Genomic DNA, 18,510 nt, shown 5'->3' with positions numbered 1-18,510 from the left:
TTTCTTGACTCAGTGTGAACTCTCATATTCTTTAAGACTGTCTTTCCAGAGGTTTGAAGTAAAGATCCAATAATCCTTCCTGCTGGAATCTCATTTCCAATATTTAACAAGCTTGAGACAAGCTTCAGAGCCCAATTTGCTTGATTCTCTATGTGCATTACCTCCTAGAAACATCTGTAGCAAGTTCATATTTTCTAATGGTGGTTAGGAAAGTTAAGTCTGATAGCAATCAAAACTGGCATAGGAAGGCACTTTCCCCCACATTAAAACTGATTTGACCATAATTGAAGATACATGTGTATGTATATTATTTATTGAACAACATTTATATCTTGAAATTGTGTCAGGACATTGAACATCAAAAAAATATAGTACAGATCTGGTGCCTGACCTCAAGTGGCTTACATTCCAGTAGGAATTGTGATAAGTACAAGAAAAAAATTGAGAATGTACTTGTACATTGTATTAACTGCATTGCAGAAGAATATGTACAGAAAGACCAAGGAACATAGTGATCAAATTGACATGCTTTTAAAGAGGAATAATGTTATGAAGAAATTTAAGAATTTATTAAAACGGAACAAAGATTACCAAATCCCAGAAAAATCATAAAAATTATTAAATCAAACACCTATGTCTCTAGAGTAAATTGGTAATTTATATTACTAGTGGTGATTTTGTATTGAGCCATTAAATATTGAATTACATTTTTTTTCAATTTTATTTGGTGAGTTCTCTGTCTAATCTATATTGTGTAAAATGCATATCCTATTCATGGTATCTGTGATATCTCACAATTAGCCGGAGTACTTGAATAACTAAATTAGTTCATTCTCCAGTAATAATGACGTTATAATTTATTGAGTATATGCTGTTCCAGGTACCAGGTTTATATAATCTCATTTAATTTTCACTTGACAGGTGAGAAAGCTGAGGTTCAGCACAGTGACCTCTGTTCGTCAAGGTCACATAGGTAATGAGAGTCAGCTGACAACATACTCTGTTCAGGTGACTTGTGTCTACTTCTGACATACAACAAAATTATCGAAGCAGACCTGCACACCCTTGAAATAAAGGTAATTAATCTTCTTGTTCATTTTCTTGTTAGTCTTAGCAATTTTTCCTAACTTACATAAACCTTTACTTAGTTACTTACTCTAAATCTTCTTTAAAAGGTAATCTGATATTTTCCCTTATTTGTTCATGCCGATACTTCTAAATACTTCCAGCTAACACAAATCTTTTTTTTTTTTTTTTTAACTCAATGCTATATTTATATGTAGCTCAGTTCTATTAATGTCAGGATTTTCTGCCAAAATAGCGTATCTGCAATACCACTGTCCTTTCTATTTCTTCTTTTCTCCTAAGCGGCTATTCCTGCTCTAGTGACCTAGAACCATTTATATCAAAATTCAAAACCAGTGTCAAATATGACCTAAGACTAGCAGGATAATTCTGACTACTTTTTAACCATAATATGCAGGAACCAAAAGATAAATCTATTTCTAAATATAAATATTCTTGTTACACATAATCTTCATTTTTGCTGTATATTTTGGATTTATATTTCTAGAAGTCTTTGAATTCAAATGTTTCAACCTCAGCAAAAATTCTGGTGTCATTATAGAAGATTCTTCCAAATAATTAAAATATAAATTTACGTATTTTTTCTTCCCAAACATCAACTTTGAAGCATTGCTTATATTTTCACGAATAGACTTACTAGTCCTTCTTTATAGGTTCTGCAGATAGACATGTTAACAATTTATATAAAAGGCACCTTTCCCAAAATGAATGCATTTTGGCACAAACTGTCAAATCAGAAATAGCACACCTAGCTGCCAAAGTCACTCTGTGAATCCATCAGGAGGGCACACAGTACAACAGCATTAATCCACCCTCAGGAACAGAGTTAATGTTTGCAGACACCTAGACTTGGTATCACAAATGTCAAGGTGTCTACTATCAGCCTTGCCTCATTGCAGACTCTCTTACTTAAAGTTGTGAAATTTACAGTGGCTACTTTGGCCTTTGGAAAATTAAATTGTCTTAAGTTGTTTTTATTTAAATCACAAATAAATATATGTAAAAGGTAAAATAATGTTAATTCTTAGACTTTTTCTACATTAACTATAGGTTGAAGCATAAGGAAAATGTTGCACTTGGATCATTATATAAATTTTTCAAATATTGTACCGAATTTTACAATGCAGCATTAGACTGATTCTTCTCTGTCTCCTCCAGTAAAGTTTTGTATCTGTTGTTTTTTCTCCAAAAGATTAAAGTATTTTACCCTAAATTGTCAAAATACATTGTATTTAAATCAGGTTGTTCTGCAGGTAGATATAAAATGTTATGTTTCCAACATAATTCACATAATGAATATTATAGATGTGAATGGAAACCCTGTAGCGTAGTGGTTAAGAGGTCCAGCTGTTAACCAAAAGGTCAGCAGTTAGAATCCACCAGGTGCTCCTTGGAAATTCTGTGGGGCAGTTCTACTCTGTCATATGAGGTCGCTGTGAGTCAGAATCGACTCGACGGCAACAGGTTTGTTTTTTTGGTTTTTATAGATGTGAATATTGAGGAATGATTTCTCGGCAGGCATGGTTTAAGAAGCAGTGTAGATGTCTCATGGTAGCAATGATCAGTGAGAAACCTGAATGACAATGGTAGGAGCTTACCAAGCAAATCTGCCATACATTTAAGAAGAAGCATTGGATAACAGGGTGTCTTAGCCATCTAGTGCTGCTATAACAGAAATACCACAAGTGGATGGCTTTAACGAAGAGAAACTTATTCTCTCACAGTCTAGTAGGCCAGAAGTCCAAATTCAGGGTGTCAGCTCCAGGGGAACGCTTTCTCTCACTGTTGGCTCTGGAGGAAGGTCCTTGTCATCCAATCTTTCCTTGGACTAGGAGCTTCTCCATGCAGGAACCCTGAGCCCAAAGGAAGTGCTCTGCTCTTGGCGGTGCTTTCTTGGTGGTATGAGGTTCCTGTGTCTCTCTGCTCGCTTCTCTCTTTTATGTCTCAAAAGAGATTCACTTAAGACACCATCTAATCTTGTTAATAGAGTCCTGCCTCATTAACATAACTGCCTCTAATCCCACCTCATCAATATCATAGAGTTAGGATTTACAACACATAGGAAAATCACATCAGATAACAAAATGGTGGACAATCAAACAATAGTGGAAATCTGGCCTAGCCAAATTGAAAGACATTTTTGGGGGGCACAATTCAATCCATCACTCAAGAGTGTCATGGAGAGAACCATTCCACTAAGTGAACACCCATATTGACAGCATAACAATTTGATAAATATATCATTGATTACAAACTGAATTACTTTTCAACTGGGAAACTGAAAATAAATTTGATTATTAAAACATATTAAGGTATTTTGGTTAATTCGTGGATATTTTTTCCCTGCTTATGGCATTCTTCAAAAAAGTAGAAATAACTATTTTTTCAAATCTAAAAAAAAAGCATAAAAGCTTATTTATAACAATTTTCCTCATCTAGATATCTCTTTGCATTAGATATTTGTTGTGATTTGAAGTTAGAGTTAATCTTAATTTAAATAAAAACATATGGCTTTATTTGTAATCATTTCACAAAAACTCCCTTTATGTTAAGGAAAGGTGACTTCAGGAGGAGGTTGCTTGTATTTGTAAATCTGATAAATCTAACTATGGCTGTGACATGAAAGGAACTGTTTATTATGAGTGCATATTTTTCTTGACACTATTTCACTCTTTCTAAAATTTATGAACGAGCTTTAAGTAACTAGGGCATCTCTAAATTCATAATGAACACTTACTGAGCAAATACTATGAGCAGGATAGGAACGGGACATGCAAAAATTATCTCAATTGTTCTCTAAACAATTCTATGTGGTACTACTAATAAAATCTTATTTCAGAGATTCATAAATTTAGTCATATAGAAGGCGACTAATTGGTTCATGGTCACACAGTACTTTGAATTTTGAGCCAGATTTTGAACCCAAGCTCATTCACAGAATGAGCCAGCTGTGAAGGTCACTGTTGCCTTAACTATCTTCCTAGGAAGCATGCTTTTTGATGTCTCTAATCATAGATAAATATTAACTTAGGTTTCTGTTTTTAGCATCAGCATCGGGTGCTGAAAACAAAGGCAGTGATTTTGAAAGTGAACACGATCAAGACTATGAACAATCAGCCTGTTTAAGCATAGACACCTTCAAGAGCGTCTTTGGTTCCCTATTTAAAAATATATTGATAATAAATTTTTTTTTTCCTGCCAAACAATTATCTTATGGGGGCAATCCTTAGCAAATTAGTATGTATTTCTTTACCCTATTTCTTTCTGTAATCAAATTCCCCTGACTCACCCAGTATTCTTCTCAATGTAAAGAAAACAAAAATCCTCACAACTGGACCAATAAGCAACATCACGACAAACGGAGAAAAGATTGAAGTTGTCAAGGATTTCATTTTACCTGGATTCACAATCAACATCCATGGAAGCAGCAGTCACAAAATCAAATGACTCATTGTATTTCTCATATCTGCTGCAGGAGATCTCTTTAAAGTGTTAAAAAGCAAAGATGTCACCTTGAGGACTAAGGTGTGCCTGACCCAAGCCATGATGTTTTCAAGTGCTTCATATGCAAGCAAAATCTGGACAATGAGTAAGGAAGACCAAAGAAGAATTGATGCCTTTGAATTACAGCATTGGCAAAGAATATTGAATATATCATGGACTGCCAAAAGAATGAACAAATCTGTCTTGGAGGAAGTACAACCAGAATGCTCCTTAGAAGCAAGGATGGCAAGATTATGTCTCACATACTTTGGACATGTTATCAGCAAGGATCAGTCCCTGGAAAAGGACATCATGCTTGGCAAAGTAGAGGTTCAGCGAAGAAGAGGAAGACCCTCAATGAGATGGATTGACAAAGGGACTGCAACAATGGACTCAAGCATAACAATGATTGTGAGGATGACGCAGGACCAAGCAATATTTCCTTCTGTTGTATATGGGGTCGCTATGAGTTGAACCAACTCAACGGCACCTAACAAAGCAACATTTATTTACCCTATTTCTTTCTGTAATCAAATCTCCCTGATTCACCCAGGACTCTTCTGCATCCAAGGCTTAATTCACTTTTCCCCATTTTGCCAATTTACACTTGGTGGGCTAGCAAGCAGTTGTTCATAGTCTGAGGGTCTAGTGGGAAAACTGCAGTGTTTGCATTTTTTTTTCAGGAGCTGAGAAAGGAAACTATAGCATTCATTTCTGGAATCTGTAGAGTTATGGTATCACATCATCTCCTCATTGTTCGGTGGCTGTATAATTCTATGCTTTAATTCATCTGCAAAACAAGCTATACTTTAAGGAGAGAATGTTTTTTCCACCCAGAATAGGTATAAATGTAGATATAAAGGTAGGTATAAATATAGTATGAGAAACAAGTAAAAGAAGTCCTTGGAGAGAGATGGAAATGGAATTGTTAGTCTGGAGTGAAAAGATCAAGCAAAAGAAGGATATTACATTTACAATTAGTGTTTTTAAGATGAACCAAGGAGGATTGTGTGTCTGTAGCATAGATTTCGGAGTAAATCTGTATGCCTATAATACAAATTATTATTTTGGCTATGGTAATTTAAAAAGGACAAAACCCTAAATAGCAGGACAGATTACCCGATAAGTAAGGTACATATGTACCCAGTTGTGCCTTTCCACCAATCTGCAGTGCACCATTTCATCTATACTCCGTCACATCAAAGATGTGGTAAAATCCATGTGAAATTGCTCACCACAGATTAGTAAGTAAATACAATTAAGTCTGTGCGTACCTTGTTCAATGCAAGCCATTGCATAGCATGCTTAGTGTTTAATCTGCTCCTGCAAATAGTAAAAAAGGAGAAAATACTGTGACCAAAAAGGTGAATAAGGAAGTCAGTGTATTGGAAGGGATTTTAAAATGATGCTGATTAGTTAAACCTGGATGTCTGAACCAATGAGCAACCTGTACATAATCACGGGCAAAGGAGTACCCAAGTTTGTTTAGCCTGAGGGTCAGAAAACTACGGCCCCCAAGGCAAATCTGGGCAACTGTCTGCTTTTGTACTGCCCAGTAAGACGGATATTTATATTTTGAAATATTTCTGAAGAATCAAAATAAAAATAGTATGACAGATCAATTTTATGTGAAAGTCAAATATTAGTGTACATAAATAAAATGTTGCATTTTGGAAAATAGCTTAAAATTTCACTAACCCTTTACAGAAAATAAAGTTTGTCAATTTCTGGCTTAACCTAATCAGGACCCACCCTGAAACTGGAAAAAAATCCTGAAACCACATTGTCACTAGCCACTGGGGGTGTTGGTAGATGGAAACAATTTGGAGATGTTAACCAGGACACTTCTTACCCACATGTCTCACTGCAAGAGTTAGTGCCAGACACTTAAAATCTTTTTTCCTAGTGAAAGACTTAGAAAGTAAACTAGATCAATAAGCAAAATGCGTAGTGAAAATGCAAAGGAAATTTTTTTTCATGATGAAATGTTGCTTTACATCTGCCTATGAAACACTTTTGATCTATTATTCACTCAATAATATAAAGAAATACTTTAAGAAAAATAGCTCATCATCATAATTATATTTGATCATATGTTAATTTATGTTCTATCAATTCTTATGTTGTTAAGTTTCACTACGGATAAGGGGCACACAATGGTGAAAGCATTTGCTTACTTGTTTGTTGTTGTTGATTTGTTTTGCTTTACCAGTGGTTTTCTTCAGGTGAACAATTTGGGGAAGACGAACATGTGAATTGCAGAAATTAATGACTGGCTAATCTGTTCTGTAACAGGCTAACTATAATCAAACACAATCTCTAGATTACACTTTTTGAGGCCAGATTGCAAATCTAAAGGGAAGACAAGTGTTCCTCAACTGATTTTATAAATTTAAATCAAGAGTATTCTGCAATATAGTTAGATTCTAAACTAGAGACAACGTTCGAGAATTAGCATCATGGGCAATACATTTAGAAAGAGAACGGAGAATCCATGACTGAAATATTTTTAACCTAAACTTGACTTTTTAAATTGTAGGTAAACATCCACTCTTTAATTGTGGGAGGCAGACTTGCACCTGAAGCACAGGCTTTGTCATTAATGGAAGATTTGATTGTGCCAGGTACCAGACAAACATATTCAAAGGAGTTTCATTACTTACACGTATACATTTTGTAAATAACTATGGTACTGTAAAATAATTAAAGGGATTGATTTTTTAAAAGCTTAAAAATAAAGGACAAGTACACTAAAAATCAATTTTTTAACTGTACATTACCATAACCATTTCTTGAGATAATTTTATGCAATGTTTTTGTTTTTTCTCTTTTTTGGAGGAGTGGGGAGCTAGCAGCTTGTGGGTTAGTCTTATTTTAGTAATTAAGTGTTTTCAGTGTTCTGTAGTTTGACTTCAGGGTCTTTTTGTTTTTGTGTCACAAAGATAAGGTAGATAAGCAAAAGGCAAATGAAGAATTTTCAAAGTTTGTACCAGTGACATGGAATTTTTTATATAACATTGATAATTAATTATAGTCATTTAAATAATTTATAAGTATTTTCACTTGTAAAAAATTCAGTACAATAAGGCTAAAGGAAGCCATGACTACCAGTCCCAACTTACTATTTTTTTTAACAAGCATTTCTTTCTTTGATACCATCCTCTCTCTGGGTCAGTGGAGATGGATCTCAAACTGTGAGAATGCGGAAAGTAAGTATGGGGAAAATATATTAGTTATTACATCCAAATATATTATTACTAAAAGAGCCCATAATGAAAAGCCAAAATCATGTATTTTAATCTATAAATCTAACGTCAATCCTCTGCTAAATTCCTCAAGGATCTTCCTGTTTCAGATTATAGATCAAAGTCCTTACCAGGAGCACAAAGCCTCATTCTGAAACCCTCTCAACTCCTCCACCATCTGCTTCTATTCTCTCATTCATTCAATCCAGCTACACTTCTCTAGTCAGCGCTTCTCAAAGCAGTCAGGCACACTCTCACTTCAAGACACTGTCACTGTTCCTGCTGCCTGAGATGCAGACATTGTCCTGGCCAGTTCTTTTCCTTCAGCTCTAAATAAAAATCACCTTCTCTATGAGGTCTTCCTGGCCTCCTGATCTAAGTTAAACCTCACCATCTTGATACTTCATCTCTCCATTTCTTGCAGCATTTTGTTTCCTTTACGTTTTCTCTATGCATTTTGCTATTTATCTAATTTACTTTCTAAGTCTTTCACTAGGGGAAAAAAAAAAGCTTGAATCTAGAGATTTTTCTCTTATATGTTCACTGATGAATCCCCAGTACTGAGTAACTGTCATATAGTAGGTGTTCAATATTTGCTAAAAGTGAGAATGAATAAATACAGCCCCTCAATATTACAGCATTTATGATTTCAAGTGAGACCATTATGTTTGGCATCATCAGTAAATTTGTTCAGATTATTCTCTTGCAAATAACATAAACACAAATTAAAATAGCTTATGTCTAACAAGCTAGACTGAAACAGTCCAAAGACGTCATCAGAACTCTAAGCCTTTCTCTTGCTACTTTTTGCTCTCTCAGCTCTGTTTGCCCCTGCTTCCATTTATGCTCAGACAGGCTCTCTTGTGGCAAATGGCCCTTGGAAGCTCCATGAATTTTAAAGTTCTTGAACCTAGAGAAAGAGTAAGCATCAGTCCCAATGTTGCAGGCAGGGATTGTTCTGGCTCGTTTATGTATTCATTCCTAAAGCACTAATGATGGATGAGTTTGTTTGTGTACTGTGTGCCTTAAAGTCGATTCCAACTCATAGTGACCCTATAGGGCAGAGTAGAACTATCTCATAGGGTTTCCTAGGCTGTAATGTTTATGGGAGCAAATTGTCAAGTCTGTTCTCACAAGAAATCACTGGTGGGTTCGAACATTCAACCTTTCAAACCAAGTGCTTAACTATTGTATCACAAGGGCTCCTTTAATGATGGATATGGGATTGCAATTCTATAACTTGTCAGGCCTCCATTGATCCCACACCCACAATGAGGCCTAAGGCAGAAGAGGTCTTTCCAATTCCTCTATCTGGACCAATGGTTTCTCAGCCCCTAACCACAAGTACATGAGGGCAAATTTCTCCATTTGCACGGAGTTGCAACACCTTCTGAATTTCACGTAAAGGCATTAGGAAACTTTTGTCCGTAAAGTAGGACCCGAACAAACGCAGAGGAGGTAAGCTTTGAAAAGTTCTCATTTGGGTAGAAGAGTTTTGAATAAAAAGAGTACATTTTTGTGTGGGCAAGTAAAAAATAGATAATTTTTCAAGGGGGCAAGGGTGAGGTATTGGATGGATGGAGAGAATTATAATTGTATATAAGGCAACATCTAAAAATTAGTCACTTTAGAGCAAAAAAATTCATGGTGATTAATTACAGAAAACTGAGTATGTAGAAACCCTAAGACAGCATTTTTAGCACATATCCCTCACCCCATAGGACTAGTCTTATAAATTACACTTTTGTAGTTGACACAGAGATTTGTAACTTAATACTGATCTTCAAAGAAGTACTAGGTTCCAGTGCTAAAATTTCCATTTAAAAAAAACAAAACCCAAAAGTCACTGTTAGACTATGTTTATTTTTGATTTTTTTAAAAGTCATCAGCTTTTAATGTTTATCTTCATAAATATAATAAGTACCTCTCATTAAAGTGGCAAGATGTGCTAATATGCAAAGTCCAGCTCCAAACTCATAAAAAGGCAGTTTGAAATAAAACAACAAAATTAACTACATTATTGAACTTAAAAAAATAAAGATAAATATAAGAAATGAAAATCTGTAGGTGTCAGTGTTAAAGAGAGGACACACAAAGCTGGAGTGGTAAGCACAAGTAGAACTGTCCAACCCGTGGTCATATCACAACAGGCAGTAAATCTAGGATTTTGAAGTTTTAACGCTCTTGTGTGTGTATGCGGTGAGGGGAGTGTCAAAGCTGCATATCATGATTGTGGAACTCTAAAACCTTTAAGGGACTGAGTATACAAATAGACAATAGCCATATAACATATAAATATAGAACTCTGACCAACATTCTCTGTGGCAAGTCTGGAAAGACAAACCACAACCTCTGCTGCAATTGGACCCCAAATAATCAGGGTTTGGTCAATCCTGCCAGCTTTTCTAATTTTTACCCTACTCCCTTCCAACTCAGAACCAGTCAGAGAGAGCCAAATATGCTCCCCCAAGAAGCCCTGGTGGCACAAGGGTTGAGCACTCAGTGCTAACTGAAAGGTTGGCAGCAAATCCACCCAGTGGCTATGCCGGATAAAGACCTGCTTCCGTAAAGATTACAGCTAAGGAAACCCTGTGAGGCAGTTCTACTTTGACACAAGGGGTCACTATGAGTCGGAATCAGTGGCATCCAACAACAACACAACACAACCAATCACATAAGATGCCCTGTTTCTAGCTAGCCCAACTTTAGCTTTCCCATCTCAATAATCTCCAGTCAGAGCATACCTGCAGCCTTTCCTTTGTTTTCACTCTAAAACTTTCCCAGTCTCCTGCCTGCGCTTGAATCTCCGCCAAATGCAATTGAAAGTGGCCAACTTCCTTGCTGTAGCTAGCTCTGAAAAAATAACCTTTGCTTGTTCTCAGTTGGGTGATCTTGACTTCAACACCCAAACAATCTTGTGAAGGCAAATGTGAAGTCACCCCAGGAGCACAGGGATTTTTAACCCGCCCTGGGCATTGCAAGACTCAATAAAAAATAACTCACCAGAGCATAAGCCATTAAATTAAAAAAAAAAAAAAAAGCTAGCAAGTAAACAAAATTTCCATGAAAATCAGCAAAGATAACAAAGAATAACTAAACAAGGATCGACAGATAATGTTCTCTTCACTTACATTCTCTCAATGGTTTCGTTTCATATTTGGGTCATGAGTTTTTGATAAATATTGTAAAGGAGATGTTGATATACTTGTTTTTTGTAATCTTTATGCTGTTAGATTTTTGGATATCTGGTGATCCTTAATTTTCCATTCACATTCTAAAAATAATAGTGAGTTTTTACATTTTTTTTTCCCTCTGCTGTTGTATGGGAAGAACTGCTTTCCATCTGAGTCTCTCCTGCACTAGGAATTCTGAGCAGGAGCTACGAGCAACAAGGTAGGGCATGCCTGACCACAGGTAGGTCCCACTTGAGAGTTGTGGACTCACCAAATACCTGATGGAAAGGGCTTTTCCCAGGAACCTCGCTATCATATTAAAAGGGTTTTGTAGTTATTTTGTTGCTGTTGTTGTTTGGTTGGTTTTTGTTTTCCTATTTATAGACAAGACTTCTCAGTTTTTGCCCAGTCTGTACTTACAGCCTGGGTTCTGCCTGTGGGATAGGATGGGGGGACGGGAGGGATGGGAGTGCAGTATGATACCATTGATTGGGTTTCCAGCCTTCTGGTGCTCTGTCCAACTCTGCTTCTCACCCCAGTCTTCTGTAGTAATTACTGATCCTAAACCCAGAGACACATCAATGTTCCATTAGGCAGATTGGCATTCATGTACTCTAGAGATGCTTAAAGTGTATTCTAGGAATCTCAGCTTTGGAGTTCTCCACATCCTTCTTCCAGCTACACTCTAAGAAGTTTTATGAAATCTCTCACAATTTGACTAACATCTCCCCTCCCACACAGCTATGATCGTCTCTCTACACTATTAGGAGCTTCTGCATCCTTTACATTTCATTTTAGTGCAATCTTCAGTAATTAGGAAGGCAAATGCATATGCTTCAATAGTGAATAAGGTCCGCGATGAGCCAAAATGCTATCTTATACCTAATTTTAATGCTCTATATTGTAACTTAAGAGTTTCTCCCTCTATTTCTTTTTTTTTGAAGTACCTTAGGTGAAGGTTTACAGAACAAATAGTTTCTCATTAAACAGTCAGTACACATATTGTTTTATGGCATTGGTTAACAACCCCATGACATGTCAACACTCTCCCTTCTCGATCTTTTTTTTTTTGGTGAAAATATACATGGCCAAAGATACTTCATTCCAAAAATTTCTACATGCACAATTCAGTGACATTGATTACATTCTTCCAGTTGTGCTGTTATTCTCACTTTAGATGAGGTTTACAGAACAAAAATAATTTCTCGTTAAACAGTACACATGTTGCCCTATGACAATAGTTAACACCACCACTACATGTCAACATTGTCCTTACTCAACCTTGAGTTCCCTATCGCCAGCTTTCCTGTCCTGTTCTGCCTTCTAGTCCCTCTCCCTGGACTGCTGTGCTTCATTAGTCCCATTTTGATTTATGGGGCTGACCAATCCCCAGCTGAATGGTGAACCTCGGAGGAGACTTCACCACTGAGCTAAAAGGGTGTCTGGGGGCCATACTCTCGGGGTTTCTCCAGTCTCTTTCAGGCCAGTAAATCTGGTCTTTTTTGTGTGTGTTAGAATTTTGTTCTACATTCCCTCTCCTTTTTTAATATTCCTGGATAAGTTTTGTCTTAGAGTGCTATAGAGTTCCAGCTTGTTGTTGTTGTGTGCTGTCGAGATTCATAGCGACCCTATAGCACAGGGTAGAATTGCCCCTTAGGCTTTTTCAGGCTATAAACTTTATGGAAGCAGACCACCACATCTTTCTCCCATGAAGTGGCTTGTGGGTTTGAACTGCCAACCTCTTGGTTAGCAGCTGAGAGCTTTAATCATTGTGCCACCAGGGTTTCTGTCTTAATCATCTAGTGCTACTGTAACAGAAGTACCACAAGTGGATGGCTTTAACAAAGAGAAATTTATTCTCTCACAGTCTACTAGGCTACAAGTCCAAATTTAAGGCATCAGCTCCAGCGGAAGGCTTTCTCTGTCAGCTCTGGAGGAAGGTCCTTGTCGTTAGTCTTCCCTTGGACTAGGAGCATCTCCGTGCAGGAACCCCAGGTCCAAAGAATGCGCTCTGCTCCTGGTGCTGCTTTCTTGGTGGTATGAGGCTCCCACGTCTCTCTGCTTGCTTCTTTCTTTTATATCTCATTGATATAACTGTCACTAATCCAGCTTATTACATCATAGTGATAGGATATACAACACAAAGGGAAATCACATCAGATGACAAAATGGTAGACAATCATACAATACTGCGAATCATGACCTAGCCAAGTTGACAGATATTTTTGGGGGACACAGTTCAATCCAAGACAGCTCCTATATGATTTCCAGCTAGATTTCATTAACGTCCTTCCAAGACTAGGTCAATATTTAATGATTAAAGAAACCAGTTGGTAGGGAATCCTAAAGACAACTTTCCTAATTCACTGTATTTGTCACACCCAAGACAGTCATTTCACTTGCACCACGCAAGGAATGAAGTTCACAAAACTAAACAGCATTCTCTTTAAACTCTGGCTTGTCTTTATTGGCTTTCATTATGTTCTATATTAGAAAAGTGTCCTTGAAATAAACAAGGCTATTTAGAGTATTTTATGGGCTGCCACGATTCATTGCTATTGAAAAGATCTAGTGAATTATAACAGGATGCATGTTCAATACCAATCAGAATCTCAGAGACTGTTAAATATTAACAAATATACATTAGATGATCATTATCACATTAAATTACAAATATTTAGTGGAATGTTAAGATAATTTATTTGTGTAATGTAAATTAATAGTTTAATTGGCATGAGACATTAATTTTTTTTTAAAAAAAAGACTGGGTACACAATCTGCATAAAATTTTTTGAAGATTTTAGATTTGCAATAGATGTTTCCGCATCTATGTTAGAGCTGGGAAACTCATTGTCAATGGTCTCTTTAAAATTTTTCTTTCTTTCATTCTCTCTCTCTTTTTCTAAACCTGACTGCTCTTTCACTACTTGGGTGGATCAACTAGCAAAAATACTCATAATGTGTAGAATTTGGGTAGCTATAATTCAAGGAGATTGCACCTCAGGCTGCTGTGAGTAAATAAGCAATAACTCATAGACATGTGAATGACATATAGTGCCTGACACATGTGTACCCTTGAGTGTGTTATTGACTTTAATTATTTAAACTACTTTTGTGGTAGAGATACATAACTAGTGTGGATATTGGCCTCGAATACATTAATATCTTGAAAGAAAACAAAGTTTTTAGAATTGTCAGATGTTGGTAAAACTGTTAAGTAACTGAAGTTTGAGGTAACCAACATCTTAAATAAACTCTCTTTCCCCCCCACCCTTTTCGATAGAGGTCTGAAAAATAGAGCTGAAGGGAGAGATCTTCTGGAATCCTTTTGCCTTTAGGAGAATTTTATATTTTTTTTTTTATTATTATTACATAGATATCACTCTCCAGAATATATATATATATGAAGCTGTATTTTTCATAGATTAATATGTTTACTAAAACACACACACGCCAAATAAAAACCATCCAAACAAAAAACCTAGGAACTGAAACAAATTACTGAAATATCAAATTTATAATCATAGCCCCAAGCTGAATCTGTCACTGAAGGGAGATTATATATTTTGTCATAACAATTATAAAGGTTATAAGAATTACATTTTTAATATAAATAACAGCACTTTCTGAACTATAAAACACTGTATAAATATAAGACGTTACTAAAGTTGAATTTACTAAGCGTAAACTCCTGAAATTACAACCTTTATGCTAATCTATTATGCTTGTAAACATTATGCTTATCAATTTTAACGTATGCAAACGAAGCCATGGACTACAACAAAAACATATCAACTCTTTTCATGACGGACGACAGATGATGATACTAGTTAGTTACAAACTGATTTACAGTTTATTCAAACCTGACCTTCAGAAGGAACTTTATGACTTGTCTGAACAATATTAAATCTTACTATGGAACTTTCTGATAACCATGCATGGTCATTGTTCCTAACAAATAATACTGAGGAAATAATGGCCAAAAAGTCAAGTTCATATGACTTTAAGAAGTGACTGAGAAACGCTGTTTGTTTGTTTACTCCAAGCTGGTTAAGTATTTAGCAATACCTATCAACACATATGGAGCCCTGATGGCGAAGTGCTTAAGAGCTCAGGCTGCTAACCAAAAGGTCAGCAGTTAAAATCCACCAGCTGCTGCTTGGAAGCCCTATGGGGCAGTTCTACTCTGTCCTAGAGGGTCACTATGGTTGGAATCAACTCAACGGCAATGGAATTTTTTTGATACCAACAAATAAGAGCCATGGTGTTTTTGGTTTGGGTTTATCAACCAGTAAAATATTTGAAGAGGAAGGAAGCTCCTTCCAAGATTCCCAGGATCATTTTGGTTTTGTTTCGAATATTTTAAAATGGAAAAGTTTTTAGCTATTTCTTGTTTTGGCATCAGTCACTTTAATCAATCAAATAATAAAGAAAATATGAATGTGGTAAGCAGAATAATGGCCCCTGGAAGATGTCTATCCCCTGGAACCTGTGAATAAGTTACATTACATGGCAAAAGGGACTCTGCAGATGCAATTTAAGTTGGTATTGTTAGCTGTCATGGAGTTGGCCCCTAACTCACGGCGATCCCATACAAAATAGAATGAAATGCTGCCTGGTTGGTTTCAGATAAAACCATTGTGATCCATAGGGTTTTCATTGGCTGATTTTCAGAAGTAAATCTCCAGGCTTTTCTGCATAGTCCAGCTTAGTCTGACAGTTCCTCAGAAACCAGTTCAGCATCATAGCAACGTGCAAGCCTTCTCCACTGACAAATAAGTGGTGACTGCTCATAAGGTTCATTGTCCAGGAATTGAAGCAGCTCTCTCACATGGCAGGTGAAGATTCTATCACTGAATGAATCTTAAAACAGGGAAATTTTCCAGGATTATCTGGATGAGTACAAAATAGCACTCATGAGTTACTAAAAGCAAAGAACATTTTCTGGTTGCAAGCAGAAGAGAGATACAGCATAATGGAAGAATTCAAATCTCTGTTGTTTGTTCTAAGATGTAGGAGTCCACATGGAAGGCTTGGAGAGAGGGCTCTATGAGCTAAAGGGAGTGGGTTAGCTGACTGCCAGCAAGGAAATGGGGACTTTGGTAGTCCTACAACTGCAAGGAACTAGATTCTTCCAACAATTTGAATGGACCTGGAAGCAGATTCTTTCCCAAGACCTCCAGTAATAAATACAACTTTGCTGACAACTTGACATTAGCCTTCATGAGAACCATGTTGAATTTATGACCTAAAACAAAACAAAACAAAAAACCACAAACTCGTTGCTGTTGAGTCTATTCCAACTCATAGTGACCCTAAAGTGATGGTTAGTTTTGTGTGTAAACTTGGCTACACTATGGTGTCCAGTTGTTTGGTCAAACACTAGTCTAGTTGCTGTTATGAAGTAGTTACATGTGATTAAATCAGTTGGCCTTGAGTAATGCAAATTGTCCTCCATAATGTGGTGGGCCTCAGCTAATCAGTTGAAGGCCTCAAGAGCAAAAACGGAGTTTCCTTAGGGTGTGGTAAATAGGTATTTTCCCAGAACTTCACTCTTTACTTCTCCTTTTGCCTGACCAATGGATTTTTGGACAAGGCCTGAAGAAATTTCCAGTCTGTGGCCTTACCTACAAATTCTCTCTCTCTATCTATCTATCTATCTATCTATAGATCACTGGTTGTGTTTCTCTAGAGAACCCTGCCTGTAAGATAATACTTTTTTTGTTTTGTTTTAAGCTGCTAAATTTTTGGGAATAGACCAGAACCACAATAAGAAAACTAATACCATGGGAAAGAGTAACTAAGAAAGAAAGCCATAGTTTTTTGATGCATACGTTCTTAATCACTCAACAATTTTTACTGAAAGCCATACAAGAGTCAACTACTGCATAGTATGACAGTGTGGCATTGAAATCAAAGAGATTGGAAACACATAACAACTTCCTGAAAAATGTGATATTAGGATGTAGATTAAGTATGATTATTAGTGATTTGAATTAATACTGTTTAACTTTTCAAAAATGCAGTCCACTTTAACAGACTATTAATGTAAAAGAAAAAAAAACAGAAAGAAAAGGAAAGGGAGAAGGAGGAAGAAAGAAAACAAAGAAATGAGAGAGAGTAAAGACCTGTATCTGTTTGGAAGAGGCTATAATTTACTGTGCAACACTTTGGTGCAAAGATCACAGTCTTTTTGTTGCTGTTGTTGTCTAAATCAAAGAATCTATTACTTAAATTACCAGGGTAGATGACATATTTGTTATTTTCATGGGATCCTCTCAATTTCATTTTAGAAAAACTTACATTCTTCAAAAAATAGCTTGGTACACTTTGTGAATATATCCATAGGGCAAATGGCTAGGGGCTCATCACTTTTTGTTTGAGTTTGAAAAAATATGCTTCTGGAATTTTTAGGATCTTTATATAATTTAAGCCACTTAATTATGGCATTGCTTTATTCAAAAAAGAAGTTGTCATTTACACTTATTTAAACTAGAATGGATTTAATGGGATTTAATAAAAATAAAAAAATCTACCCTCACCTTCCTTTAATCCATATGTGTTATTTTTCTTTTCTTTTCTTTCCATTTCTTCTCTTTTCCCTTTTCTTTCATGTTCCCCGTCCACAGATTCCCATTTTCAGCACTTGGACAAGAATATTTTCTATTCAATTATTCATTAATTAATAGCACAGAAAGGGATAATCGTATTTTCTTCTTTTTCTCAATGACTTCCAATTCTTATCAATAACTCTGTTTAGATGTAAGTAGCTATTAGAGTGATTATAAATTTTTTGTTCTATCCTCTACTCTAAAGAGGTTTGTTATCTAATCTGGGTTTTTGCTTCCCTCTACTAATACTTGTTTTTGAAGTTGTGATTAAAAAAAAAAAGTGATAATATCGTAATTATTATGACGGTCTCTTTTTTTCCAGTCACTGGAGCTGTTTTACCTATTTTTTCAAATATTTCTTCTGCAGCTTTCATAATTTGTATTTTTAATGTAAACCAATGGAAAAATAAATGTAAGCAATTTCTAAAGATAAGCAGTTCACTATAAAGAATACTTTAACTTTGAAAAGCTTAGTCTAAACTCTTAAAATTCAACAACAAAACAAACAAGCCAAATAAAAGAAGAATCAACGATCTGAACAGATATCTCAACACAGAAGATATATTGTTGTTGTTGTATGCCGTCAAGTGCATTCTGACTCCTAGCAACCAGATTAAGTCAAATCAGAACTGCCCCATAGGGTTTCCAAGGCTGTAACCTTTACAGGGAGCCCTGGTGGCACAGAGGTTAAGAGCTACGGCTGCTAACCAAAAGCAGACTGCCACATCTTTCTCCATAAGAGCAGCTGGTTCGAATTGCCCAACTTTGAGTTAGCATCTGAATGCTTAATCACTATGCCACCAGCGCTCCTTCACAGAAGATATAAAGATGTGTGTGAAATATGCATATGAAAAGATGCTCAACAGCTTAAGCTATTAGGGAATTGAAACTAAACAAACATCTTTTATAATG

The sequence above is a fragment of the Trichechus manatus genome, unplaced genomic scaffold (genome assembly GCF_000243295.1).
Source record: "Trichechus manatus latirostris isolate Lorelei unplaced genomic scaffold, TriManLat1.0 scaffold00013, whole genome shotgun sequence".
Lineage (NCBI taxonomy): Eukaryota > Metazoa > Chordata > Mammalia > Sirenia > Trichechidae > Trichechus > Trichechus manatus.
The sequence above is the reverse complement of the archived record's forward strand: the minus strand, read 5'-3'. Positions refer to the sequence as shown.